This window comes from Oncorhynchus mykiss, chromosome 1 (genome assembly GCF_057628025.1).
Source record: "Oncorhynchus mykiss isolate SJ-2025 chromosome 1, ASM5762802v1, whole genome shotgun sequence".
NCBI lineage: Eukaryota > Metazoa > Chordata > Actinopteri > Salmoniformes > Salmonidae > Oncorhynchus > Oncorhynchus mykiss.
This window is the reverse complement of record NC_143022.1, coordinates 36,227,505-36,245,064: the sequence shown is the minus strand read 5'-3', so window position 1 is coordinate 36,245,064 and position 17,560 is coordinate 36,227,505.

Below are 17,560 nucleotides of genomic sequence, written 5' to 3'. Positions count from 1 at the left end.
CTCCCTTGCTAAGAAAACTATACCCTCGCTGGATGTGGCCACAATTCAAACTGCTGATTGAATTCCAGACATCGAGCCAAATCAGGGATGCGCTCAGGAGTGTTGAGTCCCTGTGTTCATTACGGGTGGCATGCTCAGAGGACTACAGCACAGCAAAGAAACTTGCATTTTATGTGCTTACAATGTGAGTCCTCATTTTCCTATATGAATGCAATGTAGACTCACGACAGAAAGCGGCTTTCACATAAGTCAATTGAGGACTGCCTGCAAATCAAAATCACATCTATCCATCAAACCCAACATCCCCAAGATTGTGAAGGGAAATCCACATTTTCTCATTGAATAAGTAACTTAGTGGCCTTTATGACTGTATTTAGTCAATTCTAATATTATTGTGAGAGGTTATCCAGGGATATTGATATGTTCTGTTTGTTCTGTCGTTACAAGAGCAGGCTATCCTGACACAGACAGACTTTTTTCCTTTAAATAATTGTTTTATGTAGGATGCTACATTTTTGACCAGTTGCAATTGTAAGTAGGCCTAAGAAGTAAATATCCTACTTCTAAGAGGCTGTTAAGGTTGTTAAGCCTCATAGCCTCAGCCATTTAAGTTATTTTATATAGGTCTAGGCTCTGAAGAAATAGACTCCAATTAAGCCCTCTTGTTGTTTTGTAATGTCAAATTAAAATGAAGATTATCGCTGAAATGAATTGCTCGACTGGTGTAGGTTTTCTCCATCTGTTGGGTTTTGGACAAGGACATCCCGGCTGGCCAAACCGTCCCCTAATCCGGTTGACACTGGGCTAACTGTGCGTTGCCTCATGGGTCTCCCGGTCGCGGCTGGCACAGGTTTCAAACCAGCATCTGTAGCAATGCAGAGAATGCATTTGACTGTTAGGGCTTTCAGGAGGAATGGAGAATTGAGTGTCAATTCATAAACCATGTGCCATGGAATCTCTTCCCAACTATTTTGCAATCTATATGGCTCTCCATCAATAATACAATTTAGAGGATTGGGGCGAGGTGACGAGTCCTGGATAGGTGTGACTTTCAGGTTAAAATAGGCTATAACTATACAGCAGATCACCGATTGTCCTCAATTTGATTATGCTGTAACAACATACTGTATCACCATGACCATGATTTCTATTCATTTAAGTGAGCAGACTAGGGCTTTCAGGAGGAACGGAAAATCTACTGGAAAATTTTATTTTTTAAATACTCGTAGACTTGGGGATTTTGGTCATGGACAGTGCTATTCGCAAACACCATCAGATGCCTGTGTTACGTCGAACGCGAAAGCTCAGGAAAATTAACAGTTACAGTAGGTGACAATACTGTAAAGTAGGCCTAATAATGCTAAAAATAATGCTTAAATAAATTGATTGCTGGTCTTTACTGTATGCTGCTCATTTTTACGTTGTATTCCATTTCCAGCAGGACAATTCAAGCCATCGACTCACTGATGAATGAAGATGATGAGCGATCGGCAAAGACCATCTGTAATCTGCTGGCATCATGGCACATCAACATTGATCTAATCACAGTCAAGACGGTTGAAGAAATTTGCATGGACTAATGGGAAGTCTCAGTAAGAGATATTATACATATAAATATATAAATTCTGAGAACAATAACCATGCATGTGTGTTTTCTTGTTTTGTACTGTTCTGTAGTTTCGACCCAATGATTCATCTGACAAACAAAGAAATGTGTGTCTGCAGGCCCAGGCATGGATCAAAGCTGGCGAAACGTCTTGACGTCATCTTCCCAGACTAATCAACCGTGGCCCCTGAGCAATTTGCTCAAAATTGCTACAGAAAAAAAGGAAGAAGTTCAAGCAAGCCGAGTCTCAAGCATCTGCTCAAACTCCATGTATGGGGGGCAATTTCTCGCCAGGGAACAGGCCGAAGTTTAATTGTTGACAGTAAGTTCGGCTATACAAAGCAAAAGGTACATAAAATATTGTAGCCTACACTTCAGGGACTGCTATTTGTTCCACAAAAATTTACTGTTGCCTCCTTTTTCAGGGATCATGGCTCGAGATTTCTTTGAGGAAGAAATCATCATCTTTACTGAAGACTCATCTCTTCAGTGGGTCATATAATTGAGTGTAGTCTGGCCCAGGAGTGTGAAGGTGAACGGAAAGGCTCTGGAGCAACGAACCGCCCTTGCTGTCTCTGCCTAGCCGGTTCCCCTGTTGCCACTGGGATTCTCTGCCTCTAACCCTATTTCAGGGGCTAAGTCACTGGCTTACTGGTGCTCTTCCATGCCGTCCCTAGGAGGGGTGCGTCACTTGAGTGGGTTGAGTCAATGATGTGATCTTCCTGTCCGGGTTGGCACCCCCCCTTGGGTTGTGCCGTGGCGGAGATCTTTGTGGGCTATACTCAACCTTGTCTAAGGATGGTAAGTTGGTGGTTGAAGATATCCCTCTAGTGGTGTGGGGGCTGTGCTTTGGCAAAGTGGGTGGGGTTATATCCTGCCTGTTTGGCCCTGATTAAGATACTCTTAATGATCGGCTATGAAAAGCCAACTGACATTTACTCCTGAGGTGCTGACTTGCTGCACCTCAGTATCATCGGTATCATCGGATGGGGCCACAGTGTCTCCTTACCCCTCCTGTCTCAGCCTCCAGTATTTATGCTGCAGTAGTTTATGTGTCGGGGGGTTAGGGTCAGTCTGTTGTATCTGGAGTACTTCTCCTGTCTTATCCGGTGTCCTGTGTGAATTGAAGTATGCTCTCTCTAATTCTCTCTTTCTCTCTTTCTCTTGGAGGACCTGAGCCCTAGGACCATGCCTCAGGACTACCTGGCATGAGGACTCCTTGCGGTCCCCAGTCCACCTGGCCGTGTTGCTTCTCCAGTTTCAACTGTTCTGCCTGCGGCTATGAAACCCTGACCTGTTCACCGGAAGTGCTACCTGTCCCAGGCCTGCTGTTTTCAACTCTCTAGAGACAGCAGGAGCGGCAGAGATACTCTTAATGATCGGCTATGAAAAGCCAACTGGCATTTACTCCTGAGGTGCTGACTTGCTGCACCCTCAACAACTACTGTGATTATTATTTGACCATGCTGGTCATTTATGAACATTTGAACATCTTGGCCATGTTCTGTTATAATCTCCACCCGGCACAGCCAGAAGAGGACTGGCCAACCCTCATAGCCTGGTTCCTCTCTAGGTTTCTTCCTAGGTTTTGGCCTTTCTATGGAGTTTTTCCTAGCCACCGTGCTTCTACACCTGCATTGCTTGCTGTTTGGGGTTTTAGGCTGGGTTTCTGTACAGCACTTTGAGATATCAGCTATATAAATACATTTGATTTGATTTGATCAAGATATATGCTGGACCCTGTGTCAGAGGTGTTTCTGGGACCACATAGTTTCCTTCAAAGTAGGATTATAGCAAAATGTTGTTATGTTTAGGCCTATTTACATGTATATTTCTGGTATTCTACTGTTTGGCTAAATTGAGTTTTTTGCAGACTGACACAAAACACACCCCCGTCCCGGTTTGCATTGCAAATGAGGGAATAAACTGGATCAAATACATTGATCATCTCATAAAGGTTTTGGAGGTAGACGTCTGCATTTTTTGTATTTTTTTCTCTATTTTATGAACGAAAGTATAAAGTTGTTGATGAAGAAATAATGTACTGCTGTTTTGAGTTAGAAATGTAACACTTTAGAATACTTAAGCATTGAATACATTGCAAATTGGGGGATGTTCACACCTACACTATCCGGGCTATAAAGAGTCTATTGTCCTGCTAATAGGGCTACACCTGCTACAGTACTACAGTACACTTGTGAAAAACAAGTATTTGAAAACCTGTTTTCAAAATGCCTCCAGCTGTTCATCACTACTGTAAATAAAAACACAGCATCTTGTTTAAGTTCTTTATTGTAACCACAATGTCACAAATCATTTGTATATACCTTCCCAATTACTTTTAGAGTTTGGGATTTACAAATGTGCTCTTTTCCTGTCATTTTTTGTTAAATCCAGTTCGGTTTTAAATGTAACTTCTGACTGACGCCTTTAGTGAGCGGTCTAATGCTTTAATAATTAATCATTTCTGCCCTCCGAATTCATATCTAAGGGGAATTTTTCATGCCATTATTAGTTACATTGTTTTAGTTTGAACGTGCAGACAGGCACTAAGAACAGCTGGAACGTTTCCCTAGTCAGCGCCATTATTAATGCAATGCCTTTTAAAGTGTTGCTCTGTGCTACCGTGTGGGTCCTCCTCCTCCCTTCCCAATGGGCTAGGTCCGTCTTCTGTGCAATGGGGCCTGTCCCATGCCCCCACACCTTGAACCTCATGCGCCCACAGATATCTCAGCAGATAAAGCTGGAGAACTGCAAGGCAATCCCATTCTGCGCCACTTGGGAGCCCTGACCAATATGACCAATATATATTGTCCTGCAAATAGCCCATCCGAGAAACGTTGATTCAAAAATTCACAGCCTGCTACGCTTGAAAAACAGGGTTGATAATATATCTGTGAGAATATCTAAGGGGCTTTTAAATCATTCTAAATTAATTAATAATAATAATAATTGCTTTGTTTAAAAAATAACAATATTTTGAAGAGGACAAATAACAAAGAGTGAGCGAGAAAAAGGGCATTCTTGAACATGGGGTGAGACATTGTTACTAATTTGTAAGTAAAGCCAGCTTGTTATTTAGAATTACTTATTTCTGTTTTTAGAGGGAGAGAAACCAAAAGCCTACCATCATCTCATGGGTCTCCAGAGTTGGCACGGTTATTGAACCAGTATCTGTAGCAACGGAGTTTGCACTGCAATGCAGTGTCTTAGACTGCTGCGCCACTCAGGCACTGTACAATGTTACAGTACTACCGTAAGAGCAAAATAATCCTAACATTTCCACAACCTAATTGTAGTCTACGTTTCTCTTAGAATAAAAACCTTAGTGTAAGAACTGTTTTAGTAAGTAATACTGAAGTCGTGCACAATTACAGTGCCTTGCAAAAGCATTCATCCCCCTTGGCGTCTATCCTATTTGGTTGCATTACAACCTGTAATTTAAATTGATTTTTAATTGGATTTCATGTAATGGACATACACAAAATAGTCAAAATTGGTGAAGTGAAATGACAAAAATAACATGTTTCAAAAAAATAAAAACACCCCCTTTGCTATGAAGCTCCTAAATAAGATCTGGTGTAACCAATTAGCTTCAGAAGTCACATAATAAGCTAAATAAAGTGCACCTGTGTGCATTCTAAGTGTCACATAATATGTCACATGATCTCAGTATATATATTTGCCAGCAGCATACCACTGCTGGCTTGCTTCTGAAGCAAAGCATGGTTGGTCCTGGTCAGTCCCTGGATGGGAGACCAGATGCTGCTGGAAGTGGTGTTGGAAGGCCAATAGGAGGCACTCTTTCCTCTGGTCTAAAAAAATATCCTAATGCCCCAGGGCAGTGATTGGGGACACTCAAGTGGTTTAATGGGGAAACATTTCAATGGAATGGCCTAGCCAAAGCCCAGACCTCAATCCAATTGAAAATCTGTGGAATTGCTTGACTTGAAATTAATTTCTTCATTTAAACCAGGGTATTTAGTGGCCTGTAGTTTGTAAATCCCAAAACTTTCCCTTTGGTTTCCCATGGCAACCCTGCCTCCCTACAAGCTATGGGTATTGTTACGGATACAGGTATCCTGTGTGTGTGTATGTATCCTTGTTCTTTTCTCTCCTTCTCCCCTCACAGGTGAAAATCATCACTCCCCAATCAGTCACCAATCAATCATCAATCAGAAGACACACCTCCTCCTGTTTCCTACCCAATCACAGTTCCTTTCCCTTGGTTTAAAAACCCTGTCAGTTGTTTGCTCTAGAGCTCAATCTCTCTGTAAATGCCATATGTCTGTAGATCGCTCTGGTTCACCCTCTCCTACGATGTCGCTCTTTATGTATTGAGCCATCTTTTGTTTGAGCACCTCCATATCACTTTGTCCTCACCTGTGAGTATTGTTTTTGGTTATGGTGTTGGTTTGCTGGTGGGAAAAGGGGGAACCAAGACAAGTCGCCCATGGGCATACACCACCCGTAGGTAAACTTTGTTAACACTAGTTAGAACTGGGCGGACTACCCACTGTATTTTGGTTAGCGGTTAGCTCCCCCCCCCTTATTCTTGACACCTCTCCCAGTCATATTTAAGGTTAGAACTACCTTTTAGTGTTCTGATACTTCTAGTTTGGAGTTGTATTATGATAACATTGCTACAGTATTCATCTTTTAATATGTATAGTATTGCTTACTAGGTGTGTCCAATCAATTGTGTAACCATTCCTTCTTCCAATTAGGGCTAATTGAAAAGCTGTTAAATAGAGGACCTTGTATTCCTTTTTTTGTACTCCCTGACGAAGGCCATGCAGCCAACCGCGTCGGTTTAAAAAAAACGTTGTTTCTATTGAACATGCCATACTAATAAAGGCATTTTAATCAATTATATGAAGAGTGCCTTGGTCCTCCTTTTTGATGACCAATTTACCCCTTTTACCAAAGAGCACCTATCTACCAAAATGTACTATTGTGTACCTTAGTAGCGCTTCCCTCCCTTCTCTTTCTACTAGTAAATATAGTCTATTTACTACTCAATTGGATCAAGGACATCTTGGTAATTCTAAGGAAACTATCTGGGGCAGACACTCAAACGCGTCTGTGACCGCCGAGCTCTCAAATACCATGCCTATCTCTCACTCTGAAAGTTAACTGCTATCCAGATTCCTTGATGTTCCTTGACAACTACAAATACTGAGGTGTCTGGTTAGACTGTAAACTCTCCTTCAAGACCCATATCAAACATCTCCAATCCAAAGTAAAATCTAGAATTGGCTTCCTATTTCGCAACAAAGCATCCTTCACTCATGCTGCCAAACATACCCTTGTAAAACTGACCATCCTACCAATCCTCGACTTTGGCGATGTCATTTACAAAATAGCCTCCAATACCCTACTCAACAAATTGGATGCAGTCTATCACAGTACAATCCGTTTTGTCACCAAAGCCCCATATACTACCCACCATTGCGACCTGTACGCTCTCGTTGGCTGGCCCTCGCTTCATACTCGTCGCCAAACCCACTGGCTCCATGTCATCTACAAGACCCTGCTAGGTACAGTCCCCCCTTATCTCAGCTCGCTGGTCACCATAGCATCTCCCACCTGTAGCACACGCTCCAGCAGGTATATCTCTCTAGTCACCCCAAAACCAATTCTTTCTTTGGCCGCCTCTCTTTCCAGTTCTCTGCTGCCAATGACTGGAACGAACTACAAAAATCTCTGAAACTGGAAACACTTATCTCCCTCACTAGCTTTAAGCACCAACTGTCAGAGCAGCTCACAGATTACTGCACCTGTACATAGCCCACCTATAATTTAGCCCTATCAACTACCTCTTTCCCAACTGTATTTAATTTATTTTGCTCCTTTGCACCCCATTATTTTTATTTCTACTTTGCACATTCTTCCATTGCAAAACTACCATTCCAGTGTTTTACTTGCTATATTGTATTTACCTTGCCACCAAGGCCTTTTTTGCCTTTACCTCCCTTCTCACCTCATTTGCTCACATTGTATATAGACTTGTTTATACTTTATTATTGACTGTATGTTTGTTTTACTCCATGTGTAACTCTGTTGTTGTATCTGTCGAACTGCTTTGCTTTATCTTGGCCAGGTCGCAATTGTAAATGAGAACTTGTTTTCAACTTGCCTACCTGGTTAAATAAAGGTAAAATAAATAAAAAATGTTCCTACTCTGAACCCTAAACTATAACACTTAACTAACACTAAACTTATTTTTATATTTATACTTGATTGAGGTAGGGACATCCCAGGTATATAGCACAGACCCTCTGGGTAAGCATTAAACTCCTCTATTCGACTGAAAGCCATGGGCGCATCTCTTATTGGGTTTGTGATGTAAGCTACAGGGAACTGTTAACAACAGTGTGATTGGCCAACAAATCAAAATTATTTATATAGCCCTTCTAACATCAGCTCAAAGTGCTGTACAGAAACCCAGCCTAAAACTCCAAACAGCAAGCAATGCAGGTGTAGAAGCACGGTGGCTAGGAAACTCCCTAGAAAGGCCAAAACCTAGGAAGAAATCTAGAGGAACCAGGTTATGAGGGTTGGCCAGTCCTCTTCTGGCTGTGCCGGGTGGCGACTATAACAGAACATGGCCAAGATGTTCAAATGTTCATAAATGACCAGCATGGTCAAATAATAATCACAGTAGTTGTCGAGGGTGCAGCAAGTCAGCACCTCAGGAGTAAATGTCAGTTGGCTTTTCATAGCCGATCATTAAGAGTATCTTAATCAGGGCCAAACAGGCAGGATATAACCCCACCCACTTTGCCAAAGCACAGCCCCCACACCACTAGGGGGATATCTTCAACCACCAACTTACCATCCAGAGACAAGGCCGAGTATAGCCCACAATGATCTCCGCCACGGCACAACGCAAGAGGGGGCGCCAACCTAGACAGGAAGATCACGTCAGTGACTCAACCCACTCAAGTGAGGCACCCCTCCTAGGGACGGCATGAAAGAGCACCAGTAAGCCAGTGACTCAGCCCCTGTAATAGGGTTAGAGGCAGAGAATCCCAGTGAAAAGAGGGGAACCGGCCAGGCAGACAGCAAGGGCAGTTCGTTGCTCCAGAGCCTTTCCGTTCACCTTCACACTCCTGGACCAGACTACACTCAATCATATGACCCACTGAAGAGATGAGTCTTCAGTAAAGACTTAAAGGTTGAGACTGAGTCTGCGTCTCTCACATGGGTAGGCAGACCATTCCATAAAAATGTAGCTCTATAGGAGAAAGCCCTTCCTCCAGCTGTTTGCTTAGAATATCTAGGGACAATTACGAGGCCTGCGTCTTGTGACCGTAGCGCACGTGTAGGTATGTACGGCAGGACCAAATCAGAGAGATGGGTAGGAGCAAGCCCATGTAATGCTTTGTAGGTTAGCAGTAAAACCTTGAAATCAGCCCTTGCCTTGACAGGAAGCCAGTGGAGGGAGGCTAGCACTGGAGTAATATGATATAATTTTTGGTTCTAGTCAGGATTCTAGCAGCTGGATTCTAGCAGCCGTATTTAGCACTAACTGAAGTTTATTTATTGCTTTATCCGGGTAGCCGTTAAGTAGAGCATTGCAGTAGTCTAGCATAGAAGTTACAAAAGCGTGGATTAATGTTTCTGCATCATTTTTGGGCAGACAGTTTCTGATTTTTGCAATGTTACGAAGATGTAAAAAAGCTGCCCTTGAAACAGTCTTGATATGTTCGTCAAAAGAGATATCAGGGTCCAGAGTAACGCCGAGGTCTTTCACAGTTAATTGAGACGACTGTACAACCATTAAGATTAATTAGATCTGCATACAGCGTTTAGATCTGTATACAGTGAGATAAGATAACATACCATGTTGAGGGAAAGACTACCTATAGATTAGACATATTCTTTTCCAGGCAATTAGTGATAACAGGAAATACACAAGCCGACATTTGTATTTCGACTTTCGGCACAGGAAAAATGGTATGTTTTAAAATTTATGGTTGAAAAGTAATTAATATAAATGTATACTTTGCACCTTATGACTTTCATTAGCCCGCAGGCGTCATGCAGACGTTGGTAAGGCATTGGTATGATATGTTAGTTACACACAGATGTCACGTACACATTAGTAAGGCATTTGTATCATGTCATGTCAGTCAGATGTTCAATGGTAGGCGACAGCCACAAGGTGGTACGATTGCCTTGGCTTAATTCTGGCACATATCACCCCCCATAGGAAGGCTTGACGGGATAGACAGCAGACATAGTGTTTGTGAATGGCCAGTAATTCAGTGGCCCGTAATTCGGGTCTGTCCTGCAGGTGGGCTTCTCTGCAGTGCAGGAACCCCTCTTTAATGTTTTTGAAAAACAAGATGTTTACTTCAAGGATTACGTTTAAATTCTGAAAGCATGTTTGTGGAAAAAATTGTTTTCTCAAGGACATTAAAATCAGCATTGAAAAAAGGTGAAAGTTGTTCCACTCTGATACACTATGTGTTTGATGGATCGCAGGAATAGGCTTTTGTAGGCCAGTCCAAGCTATGTCTTCCAATGGTAAGACTGGTGTTGGCATCCAAAGATTATACATCCAATTTGAATAAATGCTTGGAAGTAAGGACTACAGCAGTGGTGTAGCCTAGCGGTTAAGAGCGTTGGACCAGTAATCAAAAGGTCACTGTTTTGAATCCCCGAGCCCACTAGGCAAAAAAAACTGAGGTGCCATTGTGCAAGACACGTAACCCAAATTCCTCTGGACAAGAGTGTCTACTTAGAATTATATGGAGATCACTTATTATTGATATCTACATCAATAGCGGTGCGTGGGTAATATTACTGAGGAAGCCAAGCCAGTAAAAGAAGCCATATTACAACCTATGTTGTGATAATTGCGTTTGCTTTATAACCCATTTATAACTCTACCGTGATATACAAGACCATGACAACAAAATTAGTCACACAGTGGTGGAAAAAAATTAACTACACATATGTTTGTATTATCACAAAAATGGAAAGCAATATTTGTCCAGTGAAGTCCACAAAGCAAATTTAGCATACAAATAGTTATATAACAGTCAAGCAAGTTAGTGTTGGCAGTTTACTAAACTACTAATTTAGAACCACTGAGTTACCGCAAGTCAGCACAAAGACAACAGGAGCACTGCCTCTGCTATTCCATCACCACCTTAAACATTGTCCATGGTACTGATTTCTGTCTGTGTGTACGCTCGCAAGTAAAATAAAAAATGTTGACTCAACCTATTTGTAGACATGGTACTTGTAGACTTGTTGAATGGCAATGACATCCTCCTCTCTTTCATGTTGGCAAAATGGTCAAAGGGTCTGTCATACACTTTGAGTTTTTGTTGTCATAGGCTACCAACTAAAATACTTGATAGCAGAACTTCCTCGCATGGGTAGCAATGAACCAGCTAAGTTGGCTAGCTAACAAGTTAATGTGAGCCTACTAAGCTACATCTAGGCTAGACATTGAAGTTCAATCGTCTTATGCCAGTGGCACAACATTAATTTATAGTACAGAGAAATAATTAAAATCCCCATCTCCATCCATGGCTTAGGAAAGAGACACATTTTTCTGAAAGTGGAAGTGATTTCATTGGTCTGAAGCCAAATCCAAACTGGCCTCCCTTGGGGGTTGTTTTGCTGCTACAGGATCACCCACAGTTGAGCTCAGCTTATTTTATAATGTTTGTATCAAGGGAGGCCAAATGCTTGCAGGCATCACTCAATCAAACGCTATGGTGGCAACATGTTAACAGCTTCTGGTCTGCTTGTGCATCAGATACATGGGCTACACATAGCCTACTGAGACCAAGGGACTCTGTTTTGCTTGCTCGTATGATTTCTCCGTTGAGATTCAGCCACTTGCGAATTGACGGGAAATTATGAAAACAGAGATTATTATTATATCATTTAAATTGATTTATTGGTCAAATATTTGGGGAAGCCTGGCTTCCCTTGGCATCCACGAATACACGCCACTGATCTACAAAGCACATTGATGTGAATTACTGCTCTCTCATTTAGCTATTTGCACTGTATGGATTGTGGTTGTTGTGGATGGCTCTTCAAAAATGTATATGTGTATTTTAATTAATAACAAATATCAGATATCAAAATGGGCTCTTGGGCCAAAAGAAATTGGGAACCCATGTTTTAGTCACTCAAAAGGCTATTTTACATGGGAATCAGAATGACTGTTCAGAATGACCTTTAACATTGTATTATATACAATACATATTTCATGAAGCTTTATTTTGAGGGCCTACACTCACATAGTTTAAAATAACACTAATGTTGGTGTTAATAATCAGAGCTGAACCAAAACTACACCCATCATTATTATATCTCCCACATGTTCTATTGCAGATTGATTTTAAGAATTGTTCACTTACTATGTTTTTGCATGTACATTGATTTATTCATTAATGTTATGCTTCTCAAATATATAAATGAGTCTGTACATTTTCTAAAATAATCCAAGATGTTACTTGGATTTATTGCACACATTACTGAAATGGTTGTTCCAGTATAAATGCATTAGGTAGTCTCATATTTCAGTCTTCCCAAGCCTGGCTGTCATTCTTAATGCTAGTTGCAGGCGATAAAATAAATGTTGTTTTTTTTTTAAACTCAGAAGTTTGAATACCCCTACTCTGGCTGGATTCCAATAGAAATGTAACATAACTAAGCAAGCCAGCATAATGTGACCGGTTTTGTTTATAACCTAAAATGTTGGGTTGTTCGGGTTACCCAAACATGGGTTAATTTAACAATCAGTTGGCTTTTTATTCACTTTCTTTCCAGGTTGACCAAGCAGCTGTTTTTTATTTTTATTGTAATAAGTTATTTTCAGGAGGCCTGGTTTATTAGGGGCATAGCTTTTAGATAGTTATTTTTGGCCACCCGTAAGACTAAATTTCATACCTTTGCATTATGTTAAGTTTGTACACTGCAATGTTAAATATTTCATTAATATTATTGTACATTATATATTGTAATACTAGGGAAGTTACAGGTGTAATGTAGAAATAATTATATAGTCCCAAAATGATGTATCTCACAAAAAAAGCATTAATAAAGGTATATGAATACTAAGTATTGATTCTTATGATCATATTATAGAGTTATATATTTTTTATAATACATGTAGTATGTAAAGGAAAACAAACAAAAGTAAGCACCTATGATCTTCAATGCATTCGGGAGCAATTGAGATATATTGTCTGTCTAATGAGATTAAATGGTCAGTACATTTGAGGTAATTTGGTGTTATTTCCTTCGATTTATTAAATTCCTGGGCCAGAGATCCATGGATAATAAATATTGCAAAGGAGAAAACGGATCGCCTTGTCTACTGCCTCTAGTGCTTTTTTTTTCTGCATTGAGATATTAAAACAGCCCCAGGAGCTGTTTCTGATTATGTCACAACCTGATCTGTTTCACCTGTCCTTGTGCTTGTCTCAAACCCCTTCAGGTGTCGCTTATTATCCCCGGTGTATTTATCCCTGTGTTTCCTGTCTCTCTATGCCAGTTCGTCTTGTTTGTCAAGTCAACCAGCGTTTTTGTGTTTCAGCTCCTGCTTTTCCCAGTCTCTCTTTCCTTGCCCTCCTGGTTCTGACCCTTGCCTGTCCTGACTCGGAGCCCGCCTGTCTGACCACTCTGCCTGCCCAAACCTCGAGCCTGCCTATCGCTTGGTACTGTTTGGACTCTGACTTGGTTTATGAACTGTCGCCTGTACCCGACCTGCCTTTTGCCTACCCCTTTCACTATAATAAATATCGGAGCTCAACCATCTGCCTCCTGTGTCTGCATTTGGGTCTTGCCTTGTGTCCTTATAGATGCATTTTGGTAGGTTATCCAAGGATAAACATTTTTTTAACAATCCTGCTTTGTTCCGTGTGGACCAATTTGGTTAAGTAAGTCTCGAGACAGGAAAACTGGAAAACAGTTCCATATCTATGTTTATCAAAAATAGGGGAAGACACAAAATTTGTGCTGTAGTCACATCTCTCCCAAATGAACCTTTGCGAACAGCTGTGTTAATAATTTTGAGCAATAGTGGACGTAATTGATTAAAACATTTTGAATACGCCTCAGGGGCAATACCATCCCATCCAGGTGATTTGCCTTTGTTCATTCAAAGCTCTTTTGAGTTCATTGAGATGGATTTGGGTTCTTAATTATTTTAGAAAGGACTTAGTCTGGCTTGGTGTGGATTTACAATCAGAAGTGTACAGTTCTTTATAAAAGCGAGAATGTTTGATTAATTTGGGTTCTGATAGTAATTCCCCAGTTTCAGATACAATAGTTGCTGTATCAGCTAATTGATCATTACTGCGTAGCTTGTTGGCCGGTAAACGACTGGGACGATTACAATGGAAGGCAAATTCTCCTCTGTCTTATCAATGAATGAAGTTATTGAGATTGATTCAAACCAGATGGAAATGCAGTTGCATAATTTAATCAAACCTTTTGTGGCATCCCATAGAATTGTACAGGCTGGATTTCTTCTATAACCTTGCTGTTACAATAGCCAAACGGTTGGATAAACACCATTTGTGAAACCATAATGTAATGGAACTGATGACATGGGGTGAATTTATAATTCGCAAACAATCTGCTTCAAGTTGATTGCTAAGATACAAGCATCATGAAACCTCAACACAATAAATTGGTGAAAATCCAGTTTTTTAACAACTTGCTTACCACTTTTTCCATGTGATTTCTTCCTCCTTCCTTATGTATTTGGTGAAAATATACCTTTTTTGTTTATGGTTTCCTAGTAATAAGGGTTGCTCAATTCACACCTTCGGCTCAACTTTTCCCACTCTTCACTAAGCCTAATGACACATGCTCAAATTCGCACACTTTTAATAGACTTACAGTGCCTTCAGAAAGCATTCACACCCCTTGAATTATTCCAAATTTTGTTGCGTTGAAGTCTGAATTCTGGAGATTGTGTTACAGCCTGAACAATTTTTAAAAAATGTCACTGGCCTAAACACAATACCCCATAATGTTAAAGTGGAATTATGTTTTTCAAATGTTTTAGAAATTCATATTCTTGAGTCAATAGGTATTCAACCCCTTTGTTATGGCAAGCTTAAATACGTTCAGGAGAAAAAGTGTGCTTAACCATTCACACAGGTTGCATGGACCAACAACATTTTAGTTACTCCACAATACTAACCTAATGGACAGAGTAAAAAGGATGCCTGTACAAAATAAAAAATATTCCCAAAACATGCATCCTGTTTGCAACAAGGCACTAAAGTAATACTGCAAAAAACGTGGCAAAGCAATTAACTTCTTGTCCTTAATACAAAGTGTCATGTTTGGGGCAAATCCAATACAACACATTACTGAGTACCACTACATATTTTCAAGCATAGTCATGGCTGCATCATGTCATGGGTATGCTTGTAATCGTTAAGGACTGGGGAGTTTTTCAGGATTTAAAATAAACGCAATGGAACTAAGCACAGGCAAAATCCTAAAGGAAAACCTGGGTCAGTCTGTTTTCCACCAGAGACTGGGAGATTAATTCACCTTTCACCAGGACAAAACTTAAAACACAAGGCCAAATCTACACTGGAGTTGCTTACCAAGAAGAGAGTGAATGTTCCTGTGTGGCCGAGTTACAGTTTTGACTTAAATCTACTAGAAAATCTATCGCAAGATCTGAAAACAGTTGTCTAGCAATGATCAACAACAAATTTGACAGAGCTTGAAGACATTTTTAAATAATAATGGGAAAATGTTGCACAATCCAGTTGTGGAAATCTCTTAGAGACCACAGCACCCCCTTGTCTGCAGGTTCATTAGTGAAATAAATGCCTGTTCTCTGTCCTGAGGTTCTTCTGAATATGTTTTGTTTTTCTCGTATACACAGACATGCCTTCTTGTTCGACTAACCTACAACCGGTATTAATCGAGGAGTTGTTAGCCATAGGACAGAATTTCCTTTTGGCCTTAAAATGGGTAACAGTTCTTTGTTGGGTTTCTAGGCCAAAAACAGTGTTTTGGGAAAACGTGTTTAAGTTTAATCTTGAGAAATAATTTAAACAGATGTACTTTCGTATCAAATGGTTTATCTGTACATGTAGGTACAAAAGAGAGGCCCTTAGATAAGACTGAGACTTGTGTGTCAGTGAGCTCATTTTTGGAGAGGTTAATTACTGCGTCCTGCTGTAGCTCCGTGTCTACAGACTGTGTTCCTGGTCCCCTCTTTGACCACTTGCCTCTCCTACATTGTTTATTTTCTTTGGTGGAAAAAAGCAGTCTGTGTGATGATAGCTGGAGTCGCTGTCTGTGGGGAACATCTGAGTCGACTCCAACCCTATTTGATGCATTGAATGAATTTGGGTGAAGCAAAGTCTACATAAGGATGCAAATGATAAACACTGTGTTCTGACGAAGGCCTTAATTCTGATGAAGGCCTTAAGGCCGATGTATGAAGCTTAATAAAGATCAGTGATACTAGTAAAAGCAGTGTGCAGGTTTCCTCTTTTTTTCACACCTTATTCAACTGTTACCATGCACCTGCAAAAAAGATAGATCGTATGTGCCTTTTGATTTTTTTTTGCCACCATAGAGCAACTGTTTCCTCAGGCAGCTCAGGAACAGGGAAAATTCCCCCTTTTCCTCGTCGTTGTCAGTGGAGTAGGTGAGGCTGAAGCATCGGTTGGTCTGGGTCGTGCGGATGTCCAGGGTCATGCTGTGTTTGACTGTGGTGATGCGTAGAGCGTCCTGTGGGCTTGGCCTTTGTCTCGCGGCCCTCCTCCTTGTCGCTCACCACACTCTATAACTCAGACTGGGAGAGCCCAGCTCCTTCCGCCCCTCCAGCATCATCAGGTTGTTATCGGGCTCTACAGTATCTTCGTCTTCCTCTTCTTCATCCTGCCTCTTGGTGTTTTTGACTGATTTAGGACTGGTGATTTCTTTCTCAATCCTGAGTGTGATTGTTGTCTGTGGTTACCCTGTTGCTATAGTGCTCCACAATCACCGGTCTGATGGTGTCAGCTGTGGGATTGTTCTTGAACAGACAGGGGCTGACTCTATCGTTAGCTTTCCCTGTAATCAATGTGGGTGGCTCTGCACTCTTCTCCCTCGCCTTCCCCTCATTTCTCAGACCCTTCCATTCATTATCCTCCAATCCCTTCGTCCCAGATTTCTGCACTTTTTCGCCCGCAGCATCGGTGAATGCGTCTCGCTTGATGTCCGAGGAGGGTGAGATGGTGTCCGAGATGGACACTGACCTCTTGAAACAGTCCTCTGGACAGATGATTGGATAAGATACCTCCAAGTTCATCTTGGTTACCGGGTTGCTAAGCAACCAGGGTGAGTCTGAATCCTCGTTTGAAGGTCTCCAGGCTGTGGTCGGGTTCTATCTGAAGTACCATCTGTCTGGAGATGCTGTCCTCACAGTGTGCGGGATGGGGCAGAGCCTCATATGGGCCAGCCTGGTGCTCATAGGGCAATTCATCATAATCATCTACACTCTGTAGGGCTATTTTATTTATTTTTATTTTACCTTTATTTAACTAGGCAAGTCAGTTAAGAACAAATTCTTATTTTCAATGACGTCCTAGGAACAGTGGGTTAACTGCCTGTTCAGGGGCAGAACGACAGATTTGTACCTTGTCAGCTCAGGGGTTTGAACTTGCAACCTTCCGGTTACTAGTCCAATGCTCTAACCACCAGGCTATGCTGACTCCCCCATCCTGGGGACAGGATGGGGGAGTCAGCATCGAGGGGGAGCTGGAGGAGATCATGTTGGAGACCAGGGGTCCTTTGCAGGCGAACGCTGCCTCCAGCTCCCACTCAATATCTGATTCTGAGCTGAGAGTGCTCAGGTCATGCACTTGGTCTGAGGTGCGATAGTACATTTTTGCGTTCATGTCAGCAATGCCCAGGTCTGAGGACAGAGAGGTGGAGTCGCTGGCTATCTCA